Below are 25172 nucleotides of genomic sequence, written 5' to 3'. Positions count from 1 at the left end.
CGGGTCTCGTCCAGGGCACACGGGGTCACTGAATGATGATTATAAATCATTCAGTGACCCCATCGTCTTTCACAGTCACCAGATTTCAACTCAGTTGTACACCGATGGGATATTTTGGATTGAATGTGTTAGTTAGACGGTCCTGCCCACCACCATCAAAATACCAAATGAGGGAATATCTTGTGTTTGAATGGTGTTACATCCCTCCATTAGAGGTCTAGATGTACGTATGTATGGTGAATTGAAGCTGTTCTGGTGGCTTGTGGTGGCCCAACTATACTTTGGGCCTTCGCTGTGTTTCTTTGTTGATTTGCGCTGCGTGCAAAATTGGGCACTCTATGTTTAGTTTTTCCCTTAATCTTTTTACCCGTATCTATGTAGAGTCTGACTATCAACAATGAATGAGAAGGGATATGTGTATGGTCTATCAACAGTGAATATGATAATGAATAATGATTATATATAACAACAGCCTTCTGTTAAAGTTTGGCAATGTACATCCTAGTAGTCTATGTTCAAGTGCTCCATGCACAATTCAGTTGTAGTCAACAACAGTTGGTAACAGACAATGCAGATATTGAAGTTCTCATATGCAAGTCAGGCTTGGTTGTGGAGCCTGATGGCTACTGGCACAAAGGACTGGACAAGGCGCGAGTCGGACATTTGCGATCATACGTACAGAAAACTTCCATGTTTACAGTGCATGTGTGAACAGCACTCATGATGCGGCTGACAATGGAGGAGTCTTTGGGGAACTTCTGTAGGTGTCGCTCGAGTTGAAGTGGAAGTCAGAGGTGTAGACGGTGAACAGGAAAGCGTGGTTCCCTGGGAAGTGCCGTGGTTGCTTACCAGCACATCTGACAGGCTGTCCTCCAGTCCGGTGTACTGTGGTGTGGTCTGCTGGGCCTGGCGAGGTAGTCTGTAATCCAGGTCATGGTCCGCCTTCATCGCTGAGAGCTTCTCAGCTAGCTGGATGGCGTTGAAGGTGCTGGAGAAGGCCAATCATCAAGAAGCTAAGCCTTGGAGAAAGTTAGAAGTCGCAAAAAAAGAGAAGCTATAGTAACACCGGAGAGCTATTAAAACACGACACCTAGTTTCCATTCAGCTTTAAGTTCTGTCCATAATTCTGTTTAGTCCTTTCATTTCTATGGGAACCTCTGTGATCTCCCATGTACGTGAAACTCCTCCTTTTGTTTTTTTTCACATACAGAATTTGCCTCAAGCTTTTTTACGGATTTCAGAGAGATTGCTTTGTGTACTAGGAATCAAGCAGAATATGCTATTTCAGTCAATTCAGTTGATTGGCTGTGTTAATAACATGTTTTATTACAGGTTACTCAATTTCACTTTATATTATAATAAAAAATTGTCATTTAGATGAATCCGTATAATGAAAGAATTTCCTTGCGTTTACAGTAGAGGGTATATTGCGTACTATACACACAGTTCAATGGAAACGAGACGCAAGTCTGCTGAAAGCCATAACCGTTTCTGCAATCACTCCTTGTTTCATACTTGTCAACACCTAGCTGCATTTTTGACCACCAGGAGACTGAAATTGCCTCAAGGGCGTTGTGGAGGGTGGCAGAAGTCGGCTGTTGAAGTGGCACCAACCATGTTGATGGGCTGTGTCGATTTCTGTTTCTACTTGCTGCCAGCAATCTTTGTATCTGTACAAACAATTTAGATATTCAAATACAAACACGCTTGATTGATATTTGAATTATTTTATTTATATTTAGAAAGGGTACAAATTCTTTCTAAAAGAGCCAGATGATTTAACACTAAAATAAGGTCCTGACCTGTGTGTCTGCGTACACACACACACACACACACACACACACACACACACACACACACACACACACACACACACACACACACACACACACAGTACACAGAACACAGAGAGAGTTGACAGCCGTCATGTGGTGTGTGGGGCTACCCCAGGGGTCAAGTTCAACATTCTAAAGAATGCTCCTGTGTGCTCAGTGCCCCTCCCCCTACTCCAGCCACTAAGGCTTTGAAGTTTACAGGCCTGTAGTCTCTCCCTGTCGCTGTGCTGCTTGCGGCAGGTTGGTTGTGCTGCTGGGGCGCTGTGTTTGTACTAGTGATTTGCAGTACGTCTGTCTCATGGCCTTGAGGCAATTTGTTACAGTTTTCAACTGTGTTCCATGTTTTGTTTTGGGGTCTAGATATTTTGGAACCCCAGCATCCATATTCTGGGAGGAACATTAGCCAAAAATTACAGATTGTTGACAGAGTAGACAGAAAAAGCGGTGAAAGTACAGAGACGACTTAGTCCAGAGTTTATGAAGTGTAGAGGGTTTAGTTGTTTAAAATGGTTGAAGGTTCACTAGACCCCAGCATCCTGGTCAGTTGTCTGTGCAAAAACACCCAATAAGTGGCTTGCCAAATCTTTGCTTAGATGAATTGAATTTTGTAATTGGCTTGCTGACCCCCCCACCCCCTACATGTGTTTCTCAGATGTGAGATTACATGTGTTAATGCCTGGTGTTTCTCTATAGGCAGCTCTCCACCGCACCGATTTCGGGCCGACTCAGCGTTGGGAGGCGTTGGAAAGCGCCTGCTGCCGACAAATTGTTGTCGGATAGCGTCGTTCCTTCGGGACCTCTATCGACCCCTCAATGAGAAACCGAACTTGCTCAGTCGGTCCCGACTAAAAATGCTATGTGTGTGTTTTGTTTTGGTGCGAGTGAAAAAGCTCCGGTGTTGCCAGATTCCGTCAGTGAAACAAGCGACCAGGTCTATGAAAACAAGCCCAAAAGAAACGACCTGTTTCACCACTTGAGCCCTATTAAATCAGCTATTTTCAAAAAGAATCTTGAAAGCAAGCCCAAATAAGCAACTTCACTTCAGAAACAAGCCCAAACAAAAGCAACCTGCAACTATGAATATTAACAAGCGACTTTATAGGAAAACATGCCCAAAGTCGCTTATAATAAGCAGACCTGGCAACACTGGCAAGATCTTGCAGGCCAGTGAAGGCATTAGCATAATAATGTGCGCATCGGCCGACTGCTTGTGCTGAACCATCTTTTGCCAACAGACTACCAGTCTGTTGCAGTCTGTTGTAGTCTGTTGCAGTCTGTTGTAGTCTGTTGCAGTCTGTTGTAGTCTGTTGCAGTCTGTTGTAGTCAGTCTGAAGTAGTCTGTTTAGTGGAGAGTCACCTTATCACAGACTGACCTCAGGGGATCTGTCCTGCCCCCTCAGTTACATTTACTCCTCCAGTGACGGCGAGAGTCATACGGAGAACAGTGGCATATCCTGAAATTTGCTGATGACACAGTGCTTATAAATCAGGACACAAGAGCATGGGCCAGAGCATCAGCTGGTGGTTTAGGATTACTGTGGTGTAGCATTGCTTTGCTGCATACAGTATGTGTGTCTAAAACTAAAGATATGTCACTTCATTTTAGGAAGAAAGCTAAGTCCCTGCGTGCAATGTTTTTCAATTAGAAAAAATATTGGAATTGTTTGTGTGTAGTTACTGTGCCTATTTGTATCAAGGGCCAGCAGATTAAAAACAAACGCAACAATAAATATGTTTTGAATTCGTTGATGACATCCGTAATCAAATCAGTGCAGTTACCAGTTTTGGAAATCTCAAAAACATCAGGTTACTTGCGTAAACCTGGTTCTCACAAATATTTGAAAGAGAACAAAATCTTCTCAACAATATTGTGAAAGTTCATTCAGCAGATCTCTCTTTCTGAGGTGAAATCCAGATCATCATAGACTGCCCGTAGGCAATTAACAGGTCATATCTCTCATTTATCTGAGCTACTGTAAACCTGCTGAAGAAAGTGCCACCATTTCCATGTCATTGGGTGTACTTAACATTGTTCATTATAGTCTTCCTGTGTTCATTTAATGTGTTTAAGTTTTCAGTATATTTTTTACACATGTGTTTTTTTTTATTTTATTGTATTTAATGCCTTGCTGGGATACCTCTGGGAAATATGAACCACAGCTTCCCATGTTGGCAAAGTGCCAACAGGAAAGGTTTTTCCCAGTTGGCTGTATTTTGTATTGTTTACAACCTTGCCACTTCTTAGTGGAATGTAGAGGTCACATTTTCCTGTTTGCAAACATTGCCCGTGTAAACAGACATTTCACAGCTTCAAAATAATACATGTAAATAGCTTTGCTGTCGGGTGCCATATCGAAAGATCACACTATACATTTCAAAATCTGGTTTGCATATTTGGCTTGAATTGGTGTACATTTTGCTTGTTCATTCATAAGTCGCCCATCATCACCATTCACACTCGGTTAAATCAAGTAGCCTATATCGCCGGCAAACGGGGAGCCCTGGGCAGCGTCTCTCTCTGAACCTCAGCCTGTGTGCTTCATAAGAAAGTGAAAGCTCCATTTAGCTCCAGCTAAATGTCATGGGATCACTGCACTACACTGGTGCAGGCGTAGCCAAAGCCCAGCATTGCTTCAAAGAGAGCCATGTGTTTGCCTGTAATACAGTGTTAAATCCGAAGACCCCAAGGCTTTGGTTAGGCTTGTTCCATATGGCCTCGTTTAGGCTTGTATTAAAAGAAGACCTTGATCTGGAAAACCTTTTGGATTTGTGGTTTTAAACATGTTGTTATTGATACAAGCAATGTATGATTCGAGATTATTATGGTGGTTATTGAGTGATAAGCGTGTGGGTTATAAACTCCCTGTTTTCTATGAGGGGATTTTTTTCCTTTTACATCTTGTGGAATGGTGGCAGCATTTATGTGGCCCTCTGAAGAAGCTGGCTGTTGTGTGAGATTTGGATTACGTTGGCTCTCGTTGGGAATCATAACATAAGAGATTATCAAGGCCTACTAATGTTCTTTTAAATGCAGACTGGGTGAGTGTGGAAAGAAGAAGAATTGGAAGGTGAGAGGGACATTCTTACCAGTTTAAAAATGATTGTTGTCATTCCCCAGCAGGATAAGGTTTTCACCATATGCTGTCCCACTCTATTCAGTCCACAGTTGAAAAGACCAATTCAAGATAAGATTAGGAAACATGTATCAAGATTTACTGCTTTAAACATATTTTTGTATATGAATTATGAAATATTGTAAAAGAAAAAAAAAAAAACTTCCAGTGAAGTGTGGGAAACCCTGATTACGTTATGTGGTCGGCACAGATAAAAACGTACAAATGTAGCTCTGCCTACGTACGCTGAGAGGGAAAGGAGGGAGAGGCTGCTTCCATGTGGAAATGACTCGCACTCGGCTGGATGTCATGGCGTTTGATAGGAAAACGGAATGACTAGAAACTAATATTTTTGGGGGGAGCGGGGGAAAATCTATATGTGAAGGTTGCCCAAATAAATTCTATTTATGGAAACACTGGACGTAGATTTGCATCCAGTTGGCCTATATGTATGATTTGCAATACAGCACCTCCTGCCCTGCTACTAAAGGGCTTTACAGACGAGAAGCGACACAACACCTGTGTTCTCGCTTTTATCAGACGGGGGTTGCACTGCGCTTCTGATGGGAGTATATAGACAATCGCTCCACAAGTAAACGGCAGCAGATCTCCGTCTGCTTCAGCTGTGTCAAATCACTGTCGGGCGCGTCGCGTTGTAAAACGTTGACCATAATCCAGTTCTTGTTGTGTGCGCGTGAAACGAGCTCCAGCGTGACAGTTTAACGGTAGTGCACCGGCTTGTGGCTTCGCCTGTCAGATTGCCCACACCTCCCTATCTGCCCGCTCGCCTCTCATTGAAAATGAATTATTATGCACGTCAGTCGCTCCACGTCTGAAAATCCTTTTAATCGTTTGGTGTCTTACACAGAAACGCCATTTTACAGAATTGTTGATTTAGAACACAAAGGTTGCATCAGAAGTTGTGTGTGTACATGTGTGTTTGCTTGTGTAGAAGGGTTGTTTGAGAAGGTCTTGGGGACTATGAGTTGGGATGTATTTTGACAACAAGCTTTAGAAAGGAGGTACAAACAACAACATCGGTGAGATTAGACTACATTATGTTTGTCTATGTTAGCTGTTTGCATAATGGATCGAAAATTGTTCTTGCATTAATGTAGTTCTCTTCTCAGTCTCTTGTTGCCTTGTGCTCTTTTAGACACAGAAAGTTAAGACATATTTTAACTAGAAATGAATCAATGTTGACCAACTGCATGGCCTATTTCTTGCCTTAATGTTCCCAGAAATGCATTTTGATGGGCTGTTTAAAGTGGAGATTTTGTCCAGTGGTGTTAGCTTAGTTTAGACAGAGGACATGTTTCATGAGTGTTGCTTGATGATGATCATCTTTGGGGGGAGGAGGTAGTACGGTATGAGGGGGTCCAATGCAGTGGAAAACCTAAAGTAAACTGAGAATAGTAGAGTAGAGGCATGGCGAGCCGGTTCTATGTATGGAAAAGTGACATAACTCATGCCAACGAGGTCTGTGATGTGTGCCATCTACCATTCGCCTACTTGGACCAGGTCAGTCGAGGCGTGCACTTTGTGCTATTTTCAGGACTTTAGCTGGCAGAGGCACACCCAGATAGATGTCTCACCAACCCCCTTTATGTTATGCTTGTTTATTACGTTTTCATACGAATCCCTCAAGCTGAACAAAATAGTTTAGTACATTTGTATGCACATGCTAACCCACATGTGAAATGCTTGTTTCCAACAAAACTGTTGTGTGTGATGGGCTTCACTTCGTTTTAGTTTTTCAGCTAATATACATTTAGCTTGTTTTGTAGGCTATAGGACAGGCTAACTTCAGTCATGTATTTGCTTACCATTTAGGCCTATTGTTGAAACAGAATAAAAATGATCCTCGATAATTTTGATAGGTTACATACCTCTATGAACCCAATTATATAAAAATGGCTTAATCCTATGAAAATTTGAAATGTTCATGGAAATCGGTGGAATCATTTCTTTGTTGGTCTAAACTGCAGTGTGCAATCTGCGTGCTATACAATCGAAATTAAGTCAGATTGCTTGTTTTTTTTTATTCAATATAATTCTATTTCCAAAATTCTTTCTGGGCTGAATTATTGTGAAATTGAAATGCACAAAGGTATGGTCAAAAGCTCTTCTGCCTCATAGTCTATAATGGCTGAGCAACATTTTAGCATGCTTATTGGCTTGCAAAATAGAACTAGAAAAGTGCTCTCCTCAGAGCATAGATCTCCGCCAGGCTGGGTTGCCTACCCAGGGCTGTGCCAGTCGAAGGGTACAGCTGTCAGGACACAAGGAAGCTGCCGGGCAGTGCCGGGGTAATGGAGTTGTATACGACAGACAGTGCAACCTTTCATGTTTGTGGTGGCCCCTATGGGCAGAAGCTAAAGTGCTTTTGGGGGTGTGCTCTGTAGAGGCCCCTCAACATGCGCTTCCAATTTGGGTGGGTATGATTTGGATGTTGTATTCATGATATATGATGTTTTTTCTTTGTTTGTAAGAAATAGACCCTACCCACAAATCTTTGAAGGCAATTACGGGCAAATCGTATGGAGTATCAAAACCTGTTTGACAGTCATTGTCGCATTTGTGCCTAATTTGGTCAAAATAACTAAAACAATCATGTTTCTGCAACTAACAATGGCATTTTAGCAGTTGTGGCACTCCCTATGGGTGGGATTTGCTTTTGTCTCGTTGTTTACAAGCCCCTCAATGTTGGTTGGCTCCAATTTGGGGTATCTGACTGATAAATGTTCATACAGAGATAACTTGTATTGATTTGTGTGAGTTTTGGACAAAATCTGTAAGAGTAGTAGCAAAAAACATTATTGTGACAAGACAATGAAATGGTCGTGGCCTATATGGGAATTTTAGGGTATTTGTATATTGTACGACTATTGGTAAACAGTTATAGACCAAAACGTGTACGGCCTGTTATAGCACATTTGAATAATTTGAGGCGCAGGTTCTTCCTTGGCCTATTGGGAGTGTGCATGCAACGTTTGGCGTACGCAGATCAGTCCCACACACACAACACACACACACACACACACAGAGAGAGGGCCGAAAACATAATATCTCTCTGCCTTTTGGCCTGGTGGAGATGGCAAAGCTTCCAGTGTTATAGAAACTAAATTAAAAGCACTCATGGATGACGAAGAGAAATATTGATACAAGAAACTCTTGTATTTGTGTTAAAACATCAAAACTCCCCTTGTGTTGCGTGCAAAATGACTGAATATGTATCGTTAAACATTTATTATTTGATGAAGAAACAACGAATAGCTGATTATTATAAGGCAAGCAGGCCTAGCTCTAGACTTTGGAATTATGCTTGAAAAGGTTAACCCATTAGTGTCATTTTAGATTTTTGCGTTGACTATTCAAAAATAGCAGATATACAAGCTCACAGCGTGTCACTTCGTGCCGCGCTGCGTGCGAGCTTGTACATCTGCTATTTCTGAACATTTTTCTTGTGAGAAGTGTGAGAACTACAGATTTTAGAAGGCATTTGTAGAATCGACCACAGGTTCTTAAGGGGTTAACCTGCTGGCCACCAGCCCTGAAGCTTCCATCACCAAGTTGGCAGAACGCCATGGTGCAGAATGCACTCCTGCTAAATGGAAGAGAAAGAGGTTATTTGATATTTCCTAGTCCAGCCCATCTCTTGCAACTGGGCCATGTGTACTCTGTCCTTCTCGGGTCACAAAAACAAGTCAGTCACATGCGTCACGCCATTGACTGTGCTTTGCGCAGGTCCATCTCTTTCACCAAAATCCTGTGTGTTGTCAAAGGCAGGCTATTAGATGTAGCTAAATGTAATAGTTATTTCTTGCATAGCCTAGACACGAATCCACAGAGCGCTTCCCTGTAGGTATGGCGCCGCCCCCTTTAGGTAGCGCCGCCATTACTGCGGTGTCAATATCAGCGTAGTAGCAGCTGACTGATATTGACACCGCAGTAATGGCGGCCTACCTAAAGGGGGCGGTGCCATACCTACAGGGAAGCGCTCTGTGGATTCGTGTATATTGGTTGCCCCATAATGTTTATGACATTAGGGGGGCACGAAGTTGGTGCCTAATATGGCTAATAGTTTTACGTCCCGGTTCGAAGAAACTTTCATGCAACACACATTATTTTCAGGCCTTGTGAGTTGTGACTGTCAAAAATATTGGACGATGTAGCTTTAACCCATTAAGACCTGAGATACGATTCTACACTTATGTTGCCATAATATTAGTGGTGCACATAACTCTTTCACGTCAAGTACCCCCAAAATGATATGTATTTGGCCGCGGACCCCCATCTGAAAATATTTTGCTCCAGGGCAAGGACCCCCAGAAGCAAAGCTTTGAGTAAAAAATGTTTGATTTAAAAAATATATATATTAAAAAATATATTAAAAAATGTGCACACATTTTCAAGATTTTTCAAAAATAGCAGATCTACAACTTGTATATCTGCTATTTTTGAGTTCCCGATTTTACTGGGTTAAATTGGTTATGTTTAACTTCAATAAATAGGGTTATCCTAGGGTAATATTGCACCTTTCCACAAAGCCAGTCGATATACGTATATCAGTATTTTTCAGCTGTCACACACATCATAAAAATACACTATGATAATGATGCGTAGGGTCCAATGTCGGCAGTGACCACAAGGGGTGTAATGCTGACATGGCAATGTTAGCTGTTACTTGTTGAAGACAAGCATGCTAAAGTGTTTTGCCAGCCCAACACTGAACATTGTTAGCCCAGTCTTGCAAAGCCAGGCATGTCTCCACAATCTATTGTTCAAATGGTGTATGCAGTAGCCACGTTTGGACTTATGTTTTTTTTTACCATAATAAACCTACTACTACCACTTACATAAGGTAGCCTAATTTTATTTTATCTTTATTGTTTTTTATTGGCCCTTACTATTATCTGTTCTGTGTTTCGTTGTGGCTGTTGCTACCATGACACCTTAATTTCCCCCTGGGGATCAATAAAGGCTTATCTTATCTGTCACATCTTATCTTCCTGTGGTAGCCTACGTGAACAGAGGAACATATACACATCTACGCTTGATCATTTAAAAAAATGTTGGTAGATTCTTTTTGTTTGGTATCACCAATAATGCAAATACAAATATTTGGTCAATTGTACAATAATGTTTAATTGATTAATTTAATTGAGTAAGTTCTTAACGGTCGATTAACCAACAGTCGATTTAATTGTTAACATCCCTAGTCCCTATAGTTTACTGAGATGGTTAATGGTTACCAACTTAAAGTTTGTGCATCACTTGCGAGTAGTGAAGATGATTCATTACGATCAATGGATCTTGTTGGAGAACCTATGCATTAACCTGACTCCGCCAGATGGAGGTGTCTCGGTAGCCCAACCGCTGAAGAGGGCGGTCCCTTTTTTTTCAAGCTACTTGGCAGGTGATTGGATGGGACCGTCTGTCTATCACCGTCTGGGTGCTAAGGGGCGGCCATAGCTGAGTGGTTAGTGAGCCCGCCTAGGGAACCAGCTGGCCCTGGTTGCCCCAGGTTCGATTCCAGGCTATGAAATTTGTCCCTGAGCAAGACTCTTAACCCCAATTGCTCACAGGTTCTCATTGGAAACAAGACCGCAAGGACTTTCATGAACGACCTGTTAAAAGGAATTATCCTTATCCTTAACGCCAACCAATCATATTGACGTGTCTACATGAACGTATAGTAGCTGCGCAACTTGTAGTGTTGTTGTTCGTGGTAGCGGCCATGATGAATAGTGAAAGAACTACAATGCAACAGGCGCTTCGGCGGGGCGGGGCGCGGGTCGGATTAAACTCCAATCTCTGAGCGATCCCAAATGGAGGCTGTATTGTGAACTTGTGAACTCAATACCGCCCCATCAGGCGGAGTCAGGTTACGCTATAGCTGTCGTTAATTTTAAATAAATACTCCAAAACTTCAACTTTAACCTCAATCTCTGGTTGACATTTGGGCCAGACAAAGCTACTATGACCTGGTGACATTTCTTTTTCACATTGGCCAACTGTGATTTGCCTAGTCAGTAGGAAGAACTTGCAGGCTGGTTGTGCTAGGCAGCTCCCCAGTGCGAGTGTGGACAGTATATCTTTGCCTATTCCTCCAGGCTGCTGTAAGACACGTCAGCTGGCCTGATTGAATAATAGTCAATGATGAAGGGAGAAAAATGACCATGATGGCACTTGTTTCCTGCATTTCAGTTCAGATCTAGGCTAGCCATGACCAAGGCCACTATGAATCTTAAAAATTAAATGTGCTGAGTTCTTTCTCCCTGGAGGATGAACCCCACAGATGTTGGTGACACCCCTGTCCCCTAGCGCCATCGTTCGCCAAATGTTCCACTTGTACACACGCATGTGTGCGCACGCACACACGCACACATGTGTGTCGAGGGCAAGCTCTGCTGAGTCGGCGCGCCTCCGTCATGGACAATAACTATTATCTCGTGTGCGTGTGAACGAGTGTTCAGCGTTCCCCTGGCGTAGCTTCCTGGTTGCTATGTGGGGGGGAACAACAAAAGCCAGGTCGGCCTCGCATCAAAGCCCCGCCTCACGCCTCCTCCTCCTCGCGCCGCCTCATATCAAAGCCCCGCTTCGCGCCTCCTCATCCTCCTCCTCCTCCTCCTCCTCCTCCCTGTGATATATATATATATTTATATTTTTATATATATATATATATATATATATATATATATATATATATATATATATATATATATATATATATATATATACAATCAGTTTCAGATGCGTGAAAAAAGGACGTATTAATAACTGATAACAAGTTGAAATGTGTTGACAATACACATGTATTTATCATGTGCATACATAGCATATACAATCATAGACCTTTGCATTGGGTCCCCCTTGGCTTGGGAGGGAGGACACCTGTATCTCTTATCTCCCCTTGTCAGCGGGCCTGACAGTCAATTGCACCAATTACTATGGGAAAACCTGGTCTCCTGTCAAAACCACCCTCCTTGCTTGGATCAAAATGACACTGAGCCGTTGCCTTCACTCTGCTGACAACTCTGCAGACTGCGGACTTGTGAACTCCATAAAGATCCCAATGAACCATTTCAGAACTCCCTGTAGCATAAAAACACAAAGCTACTGTACTAGGAGCTGAAGAAGTGGTGGTGGCAGAGTTTCTCTTGTTTTTTCATGCGTGATTATAGCTGGTCCAGCCGTCCCAATGTTTTGTAAATCTATAGCACTGGGAAAACGCCATATTGTTATAAAGTTCTAATGGGTTTAACCCATTAAGACCTGGAACGCATATGTGTAACTTTTTTATTTGAGCTAAAAAAGCATTATTTTCATTCAAATTCAAATTTTTGCACACATTTTCTCGATTTTTCAAAAATAGCAGATATACAAGCTCATAGCGCGGCACCGAGTGCCGCGCTACGAGCTTGTAGATCTGCTATTTTTGAAAAATCGAGAAAATGTGTGCAAAAATTTGAATATATATAGTTTAAAGCGAACATTTTTAACTCTATTCTTTGCTTCTGGGGGTCCCTGGAACAAAACATTTTGAGATGGGGGTCGGCGGCCAAATACATATCATTTTGGGGGTCCTTGACATGAAAAAGATTGAGAACCACTGACATAGAAATAGTTTTTCATAAAACTGTTAGGATTTAAAATACATTTTTAGAATCGGTAGAATGGGTTTAAGCTGTCTCTAGTTTTCCTGGGAGAAGCTCTTTCCCTTAATCACATCCAGTGAAGATATGCAGCCATGTTCTTCTCAATAAAACTGACCTAGACCTAACATAAACCTTCTCCCGGGGTCGTTTGAATATAACTGCTAATCCAGTGTAAGGTTTAAAATGACTTAAGTCTAATCTTATTAAGTGGAAATTAAACTCGGATTTAGATTTAACCAGGATTAATTGTGAAACCAAATGTAAACTAGGTTTACATGTGAGTGCAACGGAATTAGTACATAACACATGAGTTAATCCAGTTTTTAAAAGTTAAACCATGTTGGAACAACCCAGCTGTAGTCCTGTTGTTTTGGTAGCTGTTGAAATACTAGTGCGTTCTATATGCTTAGAAGCACTCGTTGCCACAGCAATTGGTGCCAAAATCAATATTTGAATGTTTCATTAAAAATGGGAGCAAGAGCAGAATGGGAGAAGTTTCCCTTGCTTACAAGGTCAGGGATGAAGAGACGGTCAGATGGAGGGGGATTGTGGACAAGAGAAGTGAGAAAGAGGGAGTGAGGGTGAGAGGGTTAATAAAGGGATAAATTACTTCTTTATCTCAGTGGGTTTCCAGTCTTGAGGACTTCTCCTCAGTGGTGGAAGAAGTACTCAGGTATTTTTCACAAAAATACTCTGTCACAAGTAAAAGGCCTGTGTTCAAAATGTTACTTGAGTAAAAGTACAAAAGTATTGGCAATTTGGCATCAAAATATACTAGTACTAAACATTTTTTTAAATAGCAGATCTACAAGCTCACAACGCGTCGCATCGTGGCACGTTGTGAGCTTGTAGATCGGCTATTTTCAAATTAGCCGAAATAGGGCTAAAGTGGTAAATGTATGTTTTATAATGTAATAATTCATATCTGCAAAGTAACTACCGGTAGTAACTAAAGTTTTCAAATAATTGTAGTGGAGTAAAAGTACAATATTTGCCTCTGAGGTGTAGTGGAGTAGAAGTAAGTAAGTACAGAAAATTGGAAATACTCCAGTAAAGTAAAACATACCTCAAAATTGTACTTAAGTACAGTACTTGAGTACATGCACTTAGTTACTTTACACCACTGCTTCTCCTAGAAGTGGTCAGCAAGCTAACACACCGTCAGCTGGCAGTAAGTCAAGTTACAAAAGGGGCTTTCCATGAAGAAAAGCACATGGTCAGGGCCATGCACAGGACTGAATTTGTTGAAAAATAGTCTTGTGTATGCTGCAGGCATACTGCAGTGCAGCCCGTTGGATTTGCTTGATGAGTAGCCTAATCAGATTGTCCAGGGATGTGGTCTTTCAGCCTTTTTTCAGGAATATGGGTTCTTTTAGACCAGGGATGTCAAACATACGGCCCGCGGGCCGGATCAGGCCCGCTAACTAGTTTAATCCGGCCCGCGAGATGATTTTGCAAATCAAAAAAAAAAAAAAAAAAAAAAAAATGTTTTTTTTTTTTGCCAAAAATGTTTTAATTGTTTTTTGGCCAAGTCTACACCTGCAACCACACGTAACTTCCACTTTGCTCTTCTTCTTCCTCGTCTTTGTATTGATATTGTTTGTGTTGGAGCGCCTCAGTGCGGCTGCAGAGTTCATGTGCAACCTCTTCCAGAGAGAGATAGAGACACTAGAAACTCTGCTGGAGACACAAAACAAACTGTGTAGACTTGGCCCTTTGAAATAAAATGTATTTTGGCAAAAAAAAAAAAAAAAAAAAAAATCTTAACGGTTATCGATTAATTAATCGGTAAGGCCTAACGGTAAACGGTTAATAAAATGTCTCCATTTGGCCATCCCTATTTGTGAAGTTTACATTTTCAGAATGTGCTTGTACTAACTAAGACTAAGTAAAGTAAACAAAGAAAACTATCTGAAGTTGTTGTTATTGTTATTATTAGTTATTATGCCATGATTTTACCGGTCCGGTACCGGTCCGGTTCCGGCCCTCTGGCCCTCTGGCCCTCCTCCATGTGGCCCCTGAGCTAAAATGAGTTTGCCATCCCTGTTTTAGACAGATATGCCACTAAGATGGACTTTGTGCCCAAGACTCATTTCTCCCCCACTTTCAGTAATTATACGTATTTATCCAAAAGCCAAATTAATGTCAAAATGAATTAACCTACATTTCAAATTAGCAGAATTTGTATTGCCAGATGAGCAGAATGTAAGAGGGTTTGATCGTTCTAACTTTTTAGCATTTTGCTCAACCCATTTCAATTGTCACATTAAAAACACGGACGCTTTTAAACCATTGGTTCTCAAAGTGGGGTCCGGGGACCCCCAGGGGTCCTTGGCGGTGTACCAGGGGGTCCCCAGCTAAATAAGTTAATATGGCGTCACAATCATTTTAACTACTTCATCCATTATTGTATACTTTGGGCTATTTTTGAAAATTCATGAAAATGTGTTATTTTGGGGGTCCTTGACATGAAAAAGTTTGAGAACCACTACTTTAAACCATCCAAATATGTAGAACGTAACTACTAAGTTGAGATGGACCGATTTGATCCTGAACTAAAATCCCCCTGTGCTCCACGTTTACTTCATAAGCTGCTGCATAACATCACTTGGGGGGGAAATGTTGTGTGAATGAACATTCTCTAATGATGTGTTGTGTACTTCTACCTCTCTGTCCCCAGACTGAAGAGGTGAACCATTGTCAAGGCCTCTGAATGAGCGGCGGTCACATGGTAAGACCATTCAGACCCCACAGACTGGCAGCTGAGGCTTTGGGCTGCAGCTTGCTATTCAGTTGAGACACACTGACTTGCACTCTCTGTTTCAGTTCATGTTTATTATACCACCATGGCCACGGAAAATACTAGTTACTGATTGGCTGTCTGGCAGGTGTCTGTTAATATAGGATATTCGGACACCTCAAACATAGTCGTTGTCTACAATCAAATCAATGCTCATGATATATTAAATTGCCTGTAATTATATATAGATATAGATATAGATATCTCTGGACCACCTCGTCATGCACTCTAATCAGTCGCTTTGGATAAAAGCGTCTGCTAAATGACTGTAATGTAATGTAATCAAACAGTTTCTAGTGCCCATGAAAAATATACGAGACCAGAAATATCAAGCTGTCATCATGGTATGCTTTTCAATTAGCAACGTGTTCATCTAACGGTTCAGGTGAAGAGGATTATGTCAAAAGTTGCGAAATTCTGCTAGTGTGCACATACTTTTGCTCCCTTATTCAGTGCTTTCAGTCATTTATTTTTTACATGACTTAAAAATAGAGTGTGGAGAGAGCATTTTAGATGAGGTTTGTACATTTAATTAGATATAGCCTGGCTTTACTTGTCTTTATCATCCTTCCCAAGAACTTATGTTCCCAGGGCTCCAATTAAGGTTTTATAATGCATCGCATGACCTGTTTACAACCTGTTTTCCTGTGTCGTTTTTTTTGACTCACTAAGAAGAGATTAAGTCGTCAGGCCATCAGTAGACACTCACTACAGAAACACAAGTCTTGTTTGAATGTATGTACGTTCGTGTGTGCTTAACATTGTATGATCAGTAGATTGGTGGTTAACTGATATGAGCCAAGATGTTGGACAGAGCACTCCTATTTCTACATGGTATTTCTGCCTTTACCCTCCATCATTTAAGTCATTTAATGTTGTTTATGTCAAACCCCAAAGTATAGTTATTTAACCCATTGTTTCAAATTCTGCAAAATGTCTTCTAAATCCTAAACGGTTTTCTGAAAAACGTATGTTTCTATATCAGTGGTTTTCAAACTTTTTCATGTCAAGGACCCCCAAAATTATATGAATTTGGCCGCGGACCCCAATCTCAAAATATGTTGTTCCAGGGACCCCCCAGAAGCAAAGATTTGAGTTAAAAATGTTCGCTTTAAAAGAATATAAATATATTAATTTGCACACATTTTCTCGATTTTTCAAAAATAGCAGATCTACAAGCTCGTAGCGCGGCACTCGGTGCCGCGCTATGAGCTTGTATATTGTATATTGTGTAAAATAATGCTTTTTTTATCTAAAAATGACACAGACACGCTCCAGGTCTTAAAGGGTTAATGTTGTTTATGTCAAACCCCAAAGTATAGTTATTTAAAAGTCCAGTATTCACCCCTTTACCTTCTCTGTGGTGCAGGTGGTGAGCCTCTGGAACGCAGCCCTGACTGAACATACTGGTGGTGCAAACAGAAGTTACTACTGTGGTGAGTGAATGACAATTAGGATACATGCATTTTGGTGTGTGTGGTATGTGCACATCCGCAAAGGAGATGGCATACACACAGGGCCATTGAGCATTCATGTATATGCAATTACAATGTCTAATTGTTATGTCGAGCACTATTGTTTATGTAAGACTTTTCTTTGCAGGACATATTTAATTTATTAACACAATTGCATGGATGGACACACAATTAACAGTCCCCAGACTGGTCTGTAGAAAGGAAGAGAGAGATTGTACAGATACGCAACAGCCACAGGTTGAGGACCAGTTGATTTTCTTCCCTGTTGTTCTACAGTATATTATGTATCTTGCTAAGGTGGCATTTAAAATTGCTTCGCCCAGCCCTCGCGCAACATATTAGTGGTCAGTTAAAATCAGCAAAAATAAACTCTTTCCATCACAGAATTAAAATGAGACGCGTTAATAATGCATTGCTGGTAGTGGAGCGCGCAGGCGAGGCAAGGTATCAAGGTCCTCCAGTGGAACTGAACAGACAATGCTGTGATATAACATTCTCTATACCCTGAGGCCAACGGTTTTACTGATGCACTTTGGTCTACTCTAGCCTTAATACTTGGAAACATTTTGGATACATTGTCACAACAGATATGCTAATGTTTCTGATGTTGGCAACTGGCTGCCTTTGTTTTTTCTTGAGAAGCTGTGTTTTGTCACAGTTTGGAAGGTTACTCGTATTCATTTGACTTTTGAGGTCAAAATAAATCGACCTGTTTATGTCATTCTTGTTGCTGTGATATAACATTTTAGTACTTGGCCAAACCGGCACACGTGCTATTAACCCTAGCTTACCTCTCTTCAGTTTAGTCAAATGTCTTTAAATCATTCTCGAAGATTTCATGGCTGAAATAAAAATCACGGTATAGTTAATCTGTGTAAGGAGGATACAGTGTTTCCTGGTCTAGATTTAGTAGAACACACGTGGAGAATGCAGATGCAGAATCAATATTAGTGTGCTCCAGGAATCGTTGCTTTGAATGTGCTCTGAATATTTAAAGGAGTAGTTCACCCAAAACAAATTCTATCTTATTTCTATACTTATTTTCTATCAATTACACACCCCACGAAGCATTGAATTCATGGAGATTTTTTTGTCAATAATTTGATGATAATAATAATAGATGCTAATGTATCCGGTAGGAGACACAAAGGAGACTCTTTGTGTCTCCTACCGGAGAGACCGCCAGTTATCAAATTATTGGCTTAGGAATGCGATAAAAACAAAAAAGTCTCCATGAATTCAAGGCTTCATGGGGTGTGTAATCGATAGAAAATAAGTAATTTTTGGGGTGAACTACTCCTTTAAGAAAAAGTAGATGTGTGTATGGCGGATACATGAAAAATCCATTTGGATACTGAGATGCACATATATATTTTTTTACATGTAAACTTGTTTCATCATAACTACAGGACCAATGTTTGCTGGCTTGGTGATCAAATGGCATCACAGGTCAGGCCACTAGTAGCTTCAAGAGGCAGATGTCATAAATGTCCTGCTCAATGTCTCAGGAAGAACATCTGTCTATAAATTCATTAAATCTGTGAGTGAGTCACCATCGTATTTCGAGGAGTGCCCGACTGATCCACTTAAAACTCGCCGCGCGTACCGTCGTGGTCGAGGACCCAAGGGAGCGATGCGCTGAGTGGGAAGTTGGAGTGGATCTTCAAAAAATATTGATAAATCTGCAAATCTCTATATATTGAATTCCCTTGATGTCATCAATATGATGTCATAGTCAGTGGTGTAAAGTAACTAAGTACATTTACTCAAGTACTGTATTAAAGTAAAATTGAGGTATTTTTTACTTTACTGGAAATTTTCAGTTTTCTGTACTTTTACTTCTACTCCACTACATCTTAGAGGCAAATATTGTGCTTTTACTCCACTACTATTATTTAAAAACTTTAGTTACGAGTTACGTAGATTTTAATTATTATTACAAAACATACATTAACCACTTCAACCCTATATATATTTCGGCCATTTGAAAATAGCCGATCTACAAGCTCACAATGCGTCACGATGCGACGCATTGTGAGCTTGTAGATCTGCTATTTTCCAAAGATTTTTATGCATTTGAAACTTGTGAAATGGGACATTCTGCACAATGAGTACTTTTACTTTTGGTACTCTAAGTACCAATACGTTTGCACTTTTACTGTAAATTTGGAATTTCAGACTTTTACTTGTAACAGAGTATTTCTAGGCCCACACACAGACAGACAGATGAGTACAACAGGTACTCTGACAACAGGTACTATGGGTATTGCATTCCCAGGTGGGGCATGCATTCCCAACTTGACTTCCTTCCCGGGTAGGCCAAGGACAGGCTAGTTAATTTAAAATATAGGCTGAATTTTCACTATATTTCCGTGACACAGTCTTGTTGGAAACCTTTGTTTTGCTCCCACAAAGCTGTAGTAAGAAACGGCACAAGAAAGAATGCTTTGTTTTCCACCAAATTGCACCACTAATTCAGTGCAGCAGCTTTGCCTAGAAAGTCAGTCGTATGCCTCACTTTTTCCATAATGCTTCATAATGTTCTCAAAATACACCCAGAAATATGTCAGACACTTCACAATCCACGGTGTCCTCAAGGAAGCCAGAAATTCCACACCTCCTGCGAGGGATTTGTCCTTGAGTAACCCTTGGTGTTTCTGACCTTTTCGTTTAAGGGAGAAAGCCAAATTGGGTTAGAAATGAAAAGGCAAAGATACAAAGGGGAGAGAGATGCATGGCAGAGACAGGTACAGACAGAGTGAGAGAGAGAGTCTCTCCATTTTGCTCTACTTTCTGTCATCTTGATTGTTTTTTTTTAGTGCCTACATTGTAGGTCTGTGTTAGCCTACGCAGGAACGTATTATGCTGCTTCTACTTGACCTATTTGTGAAAAGAAACACATAATCCCCACAAAATGCTTCAGTATGTTTCTGCATATTAACAGTGCCATGTGCAAACTTGCTGTGTCATAGAGTGCACGGTGCTCACCTTAGGTGCACTGAAAGGCCAACAAATTCTTACTCCCAAGGCGTCACATTTTTCAGCTCTTGTCAGTAGCCCTAAAAGACATTTGACATGACGGGTCGCCCCCTGTGACGTCACATGTTGACGGAATTGTGCCTATCCCAAACCCTAACCTTAACCTCACAGAAAACTATGCCTATCCCTAACCTTAACCTCACAGAAAACTATGCCTATCCCTAACCTTAACCTCACAGAAAACTATGCCTATCCCTAACCTTAACCTCACAGAAAACTATGCCTATCCATAACCTTAACTTCACAAAAAAACTATGCCTATCCCTAACCTCATAGTAACTTTTTTTTTCATTTTTTCAAAACATCTGTCAGGACGTGTTTTTTAGTAAAACTAAAAAAAGAAGTACTCCCAGGGTGGGATTTGAGTTTATGATAGTCTCGCGTAGCCAGACCACTATTCCACAATCTCCAAATGCTAGATAGACACCTCCCAAAATCAGAGACAGGAAGCTGTCATCTGTATACCGGTATATATATCTTAAAATATCTTTACGTTACATTTTTTTAATTTCAATTTCCGCTAAGCAGCAAGCTATATTATGCAGAAAGCTGCTGTACACACCTGACAAAGTGTGAAACGCAAATGAAATAAACGTTATGTACATTCTTGTTTAGGCCTAGACCTGCAATCACTAGAATGCTACCCCATCATGTTTTGTGTAATGTGACGGAATACTAGCATTCGTGCCTTTCAGATTAAATGTATGTGGGAGACGCAACCAACCCAGAGCAGCACAGCTCATTTCCCCTCTTTGCAGTCTGTGCGCATCGTTTAAGGGAATAATGACTGAATATGAAAACATATCAGGGCTGAAAAGTGAGTTTTCAGAATCGTTTCCAAGTCCTCGCTCAGGAAATTGGGCCTCTTCCTTACTTCCTTCACAGGTGTTACCAATGATACTAATGAAGGCTCTGTTCCATTTCATGTAGCACAGTTGTTCTCAAACTTTTTAATTTCAAGGACCCCCATAACTCTGAGAGTGTACAAATGGAACCAAATGGACCCGTAAGGGTTCCATTTGGTTCCATTTGTACTCTCTCAGAGTTACACACCCGTAAGGGGCCATTTGGAACCCCCTCAAGGAACCATGAGGGTCCCTGGACCACACTTTGAGACCCACTGGTGTTTCCAGTGAGCCAACATGCACAACATCAGCCCCCTGACTCTGTTTGACCAGAATGGAGCAGAGCCTTAATTAGTATCATTGGTAACACCTGTTAAGGAAGTAAGAAGAGGCCCAATTTCTTTCCAATATGGCTGCTGTGCATAGAGCCTATTCTCACTCTTTAACTTGCGGCCCATCCACAAGTCCATGATGGGCCGCATTGCAAACTCCTGCAGATCTTCCACTCCCCGCCCATCGCCAGCCCCAGAACAGGGACGCCAGGGCTCAAGCAGTCAACACAACCCCTCCTCATCTAAATACCTCTTAAATATAATCTTTTTGTTTGCCTTCTTAACCCATTAAAGCCTGAGGTTCCGATTCTACAAAATGTCTTCTAAAGCTAGTGATGTTGCTATGTCAGCGGTTATCAAACTTTTTCATTTCAAGGACCTCCAAAAGGACCCCTGTCGCCGCCGCCGACCCCGTCTGAAAATATTTTGTTCCAGGAACCTCCAGATATGAGTTAAAAATGTTCGCTTTAAAAATATATATATTCAAAGATTTGCAAAAAGAATCACGGAATTTTTAAAATAGCAGATCTACTAGTATATCTGCTAATTCTGAATAGCCAAAGTATAAAATTGTGGTTTATGTGGTTTCACAGATGCGTTCCCAGTTTTAATGGGTTAAAGTAATTTATATTTGGACTTTGTTTCAACTCCACACTCAGTCCATTCCACAAATTCACTCCCCAAACTGAATTGCACTCTTGCAACTCTTCTTCAATGTTGAATGAACACTCGATTGTAACCCCCCTCTCTATCACAGAACATTTTTGTATAATGCCAGGCAGTGACTTATTTCTCGCTCTAAACATAACTAGTGCAGTCTTGTATTCTACAATGTCCATGAGCTTCATGGCATGTGATTTTGAAAACAGTGTTTGTGTGTTCCAGATATACTCCCTTGTTGACTATCCCGATGGCTCCTTTTCTTAAGTGTGCATAATGGTTTTAAATTACTTTTGTAAGTGTTAACCCAAATCTCTACACAGTAATTCAGATATAGCAGTACAAGTGACTAAAATACATTGATTTATGGTCCAACATGTGTTTTGTTTTCCCCAGAACGGTAATACTCCATGCAAGCTTTTTTCTTATATGGGGTTTCCAGCTGATTTTGTCGTTCAGTAATACACCCAGAAATGTATTTTCATATACTCTTTCAATATTAACATAGTCTATCATCATATTGATAATAGAGTGATTCAGATGGACATTTTCTGACTCTTCTGACTTTGAAATGGCACCCTGTTCAGTTTCTTATTGTAAAAGAGAGGGTTATGTAGGTTATGTGTTGGCCTACATAAAATAACTCATTTTGTTTTATCTTTTTCACAATTTATGCATTTGTGAGCTATGACTGCAAGAGCATACGGATCATAAAAGTGATGTGTGGTAGCCAGTCCTCTGCATAAGATGAAACACATTTTTGTCAAATTCAACACTGCAATACTAGCAGAGACATGAGAGCAGGTTGGAGGGAAAAAAACGAGAACAAGTGATTTCTGAGCAGTAAGGCTTTGGGAGCACACATGCACAGACTCCAACTACGGCTTAACACAAATATATCTGGCCCACATGAATTCAAATTTTAACCGGTCCGTGGACTCCGACCTAAAATGAGATCGACACCCTTTGGTCATAATATTCTGTTACAGTTAAGATTTCAATATTAAAAATGTTATGGGCAAGATGGCCATGAAACCCTCTTGAGCACATTCATCCTTCCTGGAGGATGAACCCTACTGTTTTCCTCTAGTTTCACCCTCGGGTCACAATGTCTACGTTTATTGGCAGATTGCAAGATGGACCTTATTGATTTTTGTGACTCCATGGCATTTCCTCTACGTCCACCCTTTGGCCAAAATGACCACAAAACAACCTTTTTAATGAATTAATTTTATTTAACTTTAAAGCTTTCGCGTCTGCTTTACAATCATTCAGTTAATGCACAATATACCCCTCCCCTGCAAAACAAAAAGAAAGGGGGAAAAAAGAAGAATTGTGACACCTGTAACATTTTTATTTTTAGCACTACTACTGCTAGTGGGACTCTTGAGGATGGCAATGTCGGTCAGCTGAAACCACTTTGGTCTCGTTGGGCGTAAGCTCAGCCTCTACGGGCCCATAGCAGGGCTCTTAGACTTGATCTTGTTATCATTTTGTGATTTCAGAACACAGGCTGTTGGAGATGTTTGCCAGTTAAAAACAGCTATTCAGGTGTCGTGCAAAAAAAAAAAAGGATTACGTCTTGCACAATGCCTCGCCCATTTTCTCACAACATAAAAGCTTTATACTTTTCTATTGAAAATACCGTGTCTGTATTAATGACGGCAGATTGGCTTGGGTTGTGAATAGATGCGTTTAAGCCATGTTTATAAAAATGCTCAATCAATTGTAAAAACATATCCATTTAGTGGCTGTGGCTGCCTCTCAATGTTTTTTAATTAAGACCTGGAACGCATCTGTGTCACCATAGATTTCTTTGGCTATTCAAAAATAGCAATTAAAAAAAAATCTTGAACATATATATATATATATATATTTTTTTTTTTTTCAAAACATTTTTAGGATTTAGAAAACATTTTAAAGAATCGCCTCAGGTCTTAATGGGTTAATGACCAAACCACGGCAAAGCAGACAAAGATACATAGCTGTCTAGCCTACGTTGAGTGTGCACGTTTTTTTTACCAGACTCTTGTCCATCTAAACAAGCCAAACACATTACACGTTCATGACATGGACCAGAGTTTACATCTTGATGAGGTTATTCTTCTTGGTCGTTGTCATGTTCATAAGCATTGCCATCCTTGGAAAATGCAATTCCTTTTGTGTTATTCACTTGGTTGGTTAATGGGATTCCAACAGTGATTATGGCCAACTAGGCTTGCTCCTCTAATTGGAGCCACCACACCACCAACTAGCCACAGTGGGATCACCACAGCTGATTGAGTGGCCCCTGCAGACCTGCAACAGCATACATTATAGACCAATGTGAATGGGCTGTGGCAGGTGTAACTGCATGGCAAGCTATATGAGAGCTGGCTCAACCTGCATGATACTATCTGTAAGCTAAGTACAGTATATATATATGCCATGTGAGGCAGAGTTGTGCTGGCTTTTGCATGCAGAACTGCTAAAACCTGCAGTGGGGGAGGGGAGCTCTACTGGAACCGTTTCCTACATCGAGACAGTAGTTGGCAGGCTAGGCTAGAACCCTTTTACTTGTAGGATTTTAAATTCCAATTGAAATGTATGGCTCCCTGCCTTTTTGCTTTTTTATTGAATATACCCTTTTTTTCCTGTACTTCTCTCATCCCTGAGGTGGTGCAGGTGGGCCCATAGAAAGTAAACTTGGGAAATCTAGGTATGCCTATCAGTCAGTCAGTCAGTCAACCAGTCAATCTCTCAACTTACCACCATTATGTTAAACAATCCACTAGTCCAGTTATATCTTTATGATCTGCTAGATTAAGCCTCCCTAGACTAGTATTTGTTGAAACTGTCACAAGAGCAAGCCACTGGCACTGAAATTGAATAGTAGTTGGTGATGGTGGCATGGGCAGGAGGCAGGGCTAACTGTTATATAGTGTATATGGTGCTGTGTGTGTGTGTGTGTGTAACGGTTTCCTCCAGAAATCTGTTACAACCAGATGGGGTGTCAGTCAGGAGTCCCCAAGACGGTGCTGCAAAAGGCATATCGGCCGAGACATCTGAAGAGGAACTCTTTTGTCTATGTCTCTCTCTCTTTCTCTTAGGATGGCCTTATACAGAGAGAGAGAGGGGAGGATTTATATGGAAAATCCTGATGCTTTTTCTTTCGAAATATTGATACACTGGCATGTGTCCAAATTCCTTGTTCAGTGGTCAAAGTTCCTGAGAGACAAAGCCAGCGACAGACCTGCTTGTTTATTTGGTTCTATATGTTGTCGGTGGATTCAACTAATAAACAGAACCGTAACCCATTAAGACCTGAAGCCGATTCTAGAAATGCCTTCTAAATCCCAACAGTATTCTGAAAAACGTGCGTTTCTATATCAGTGGTGCTCAAAGTTTTTCATGTCAAGGACCCTCAAAATTA

General features: G+C 40.9%; 1 protein-coding gene across 5 annotated transcripts in view; it reads left to right on the top strand.

Annotated features, from left to right (window-relative positions):
* Nucleotides 1-25172, top strand: part of tbl1xr1a (TBL1X/Y related 1a) — a 57446-nt gene that overhangs the window by 5641 nt on the left and 26633 nt on the right. For 2 of the 5 annotated variants that reach the window (XM_080429797.1, XM_080429796.1), the window contains exons 2-3: nt 15290-15340; nt 16779-16845. The gene's annotated coding sequence lies outside the window, so the exon portion shown is untranslated. Of the gene's footprint in view, nt 1-15289; nt 15341-16185; nt 16244-16778; nt 16846-25172 lie in introns of all 5 variants that reach the window. The other 3 variants (XM_080429800.1, XM_080429799.1, XM_080429798.1) reach the window with 2 other exon arrangements.

This window comes from Gymnoscopelus braueri (genome assembly GCF_963280865.1).
Source record: "Gymnoscopelus braueri genome assembly, chromosome: 6".
NCBI classification, from domain to species: Eukaryota; Metazoa; Chordata; class Actinopteri; order Myctophiformes; family Myctophidae; genus Gymnoscopelus; species Gymnoscopelus braueri.
The sequence above is the reverse complement of the archived record's forward strand: the minus strand, read 5'-3'. Positions and strand labels throughout refer to the sequence as shown.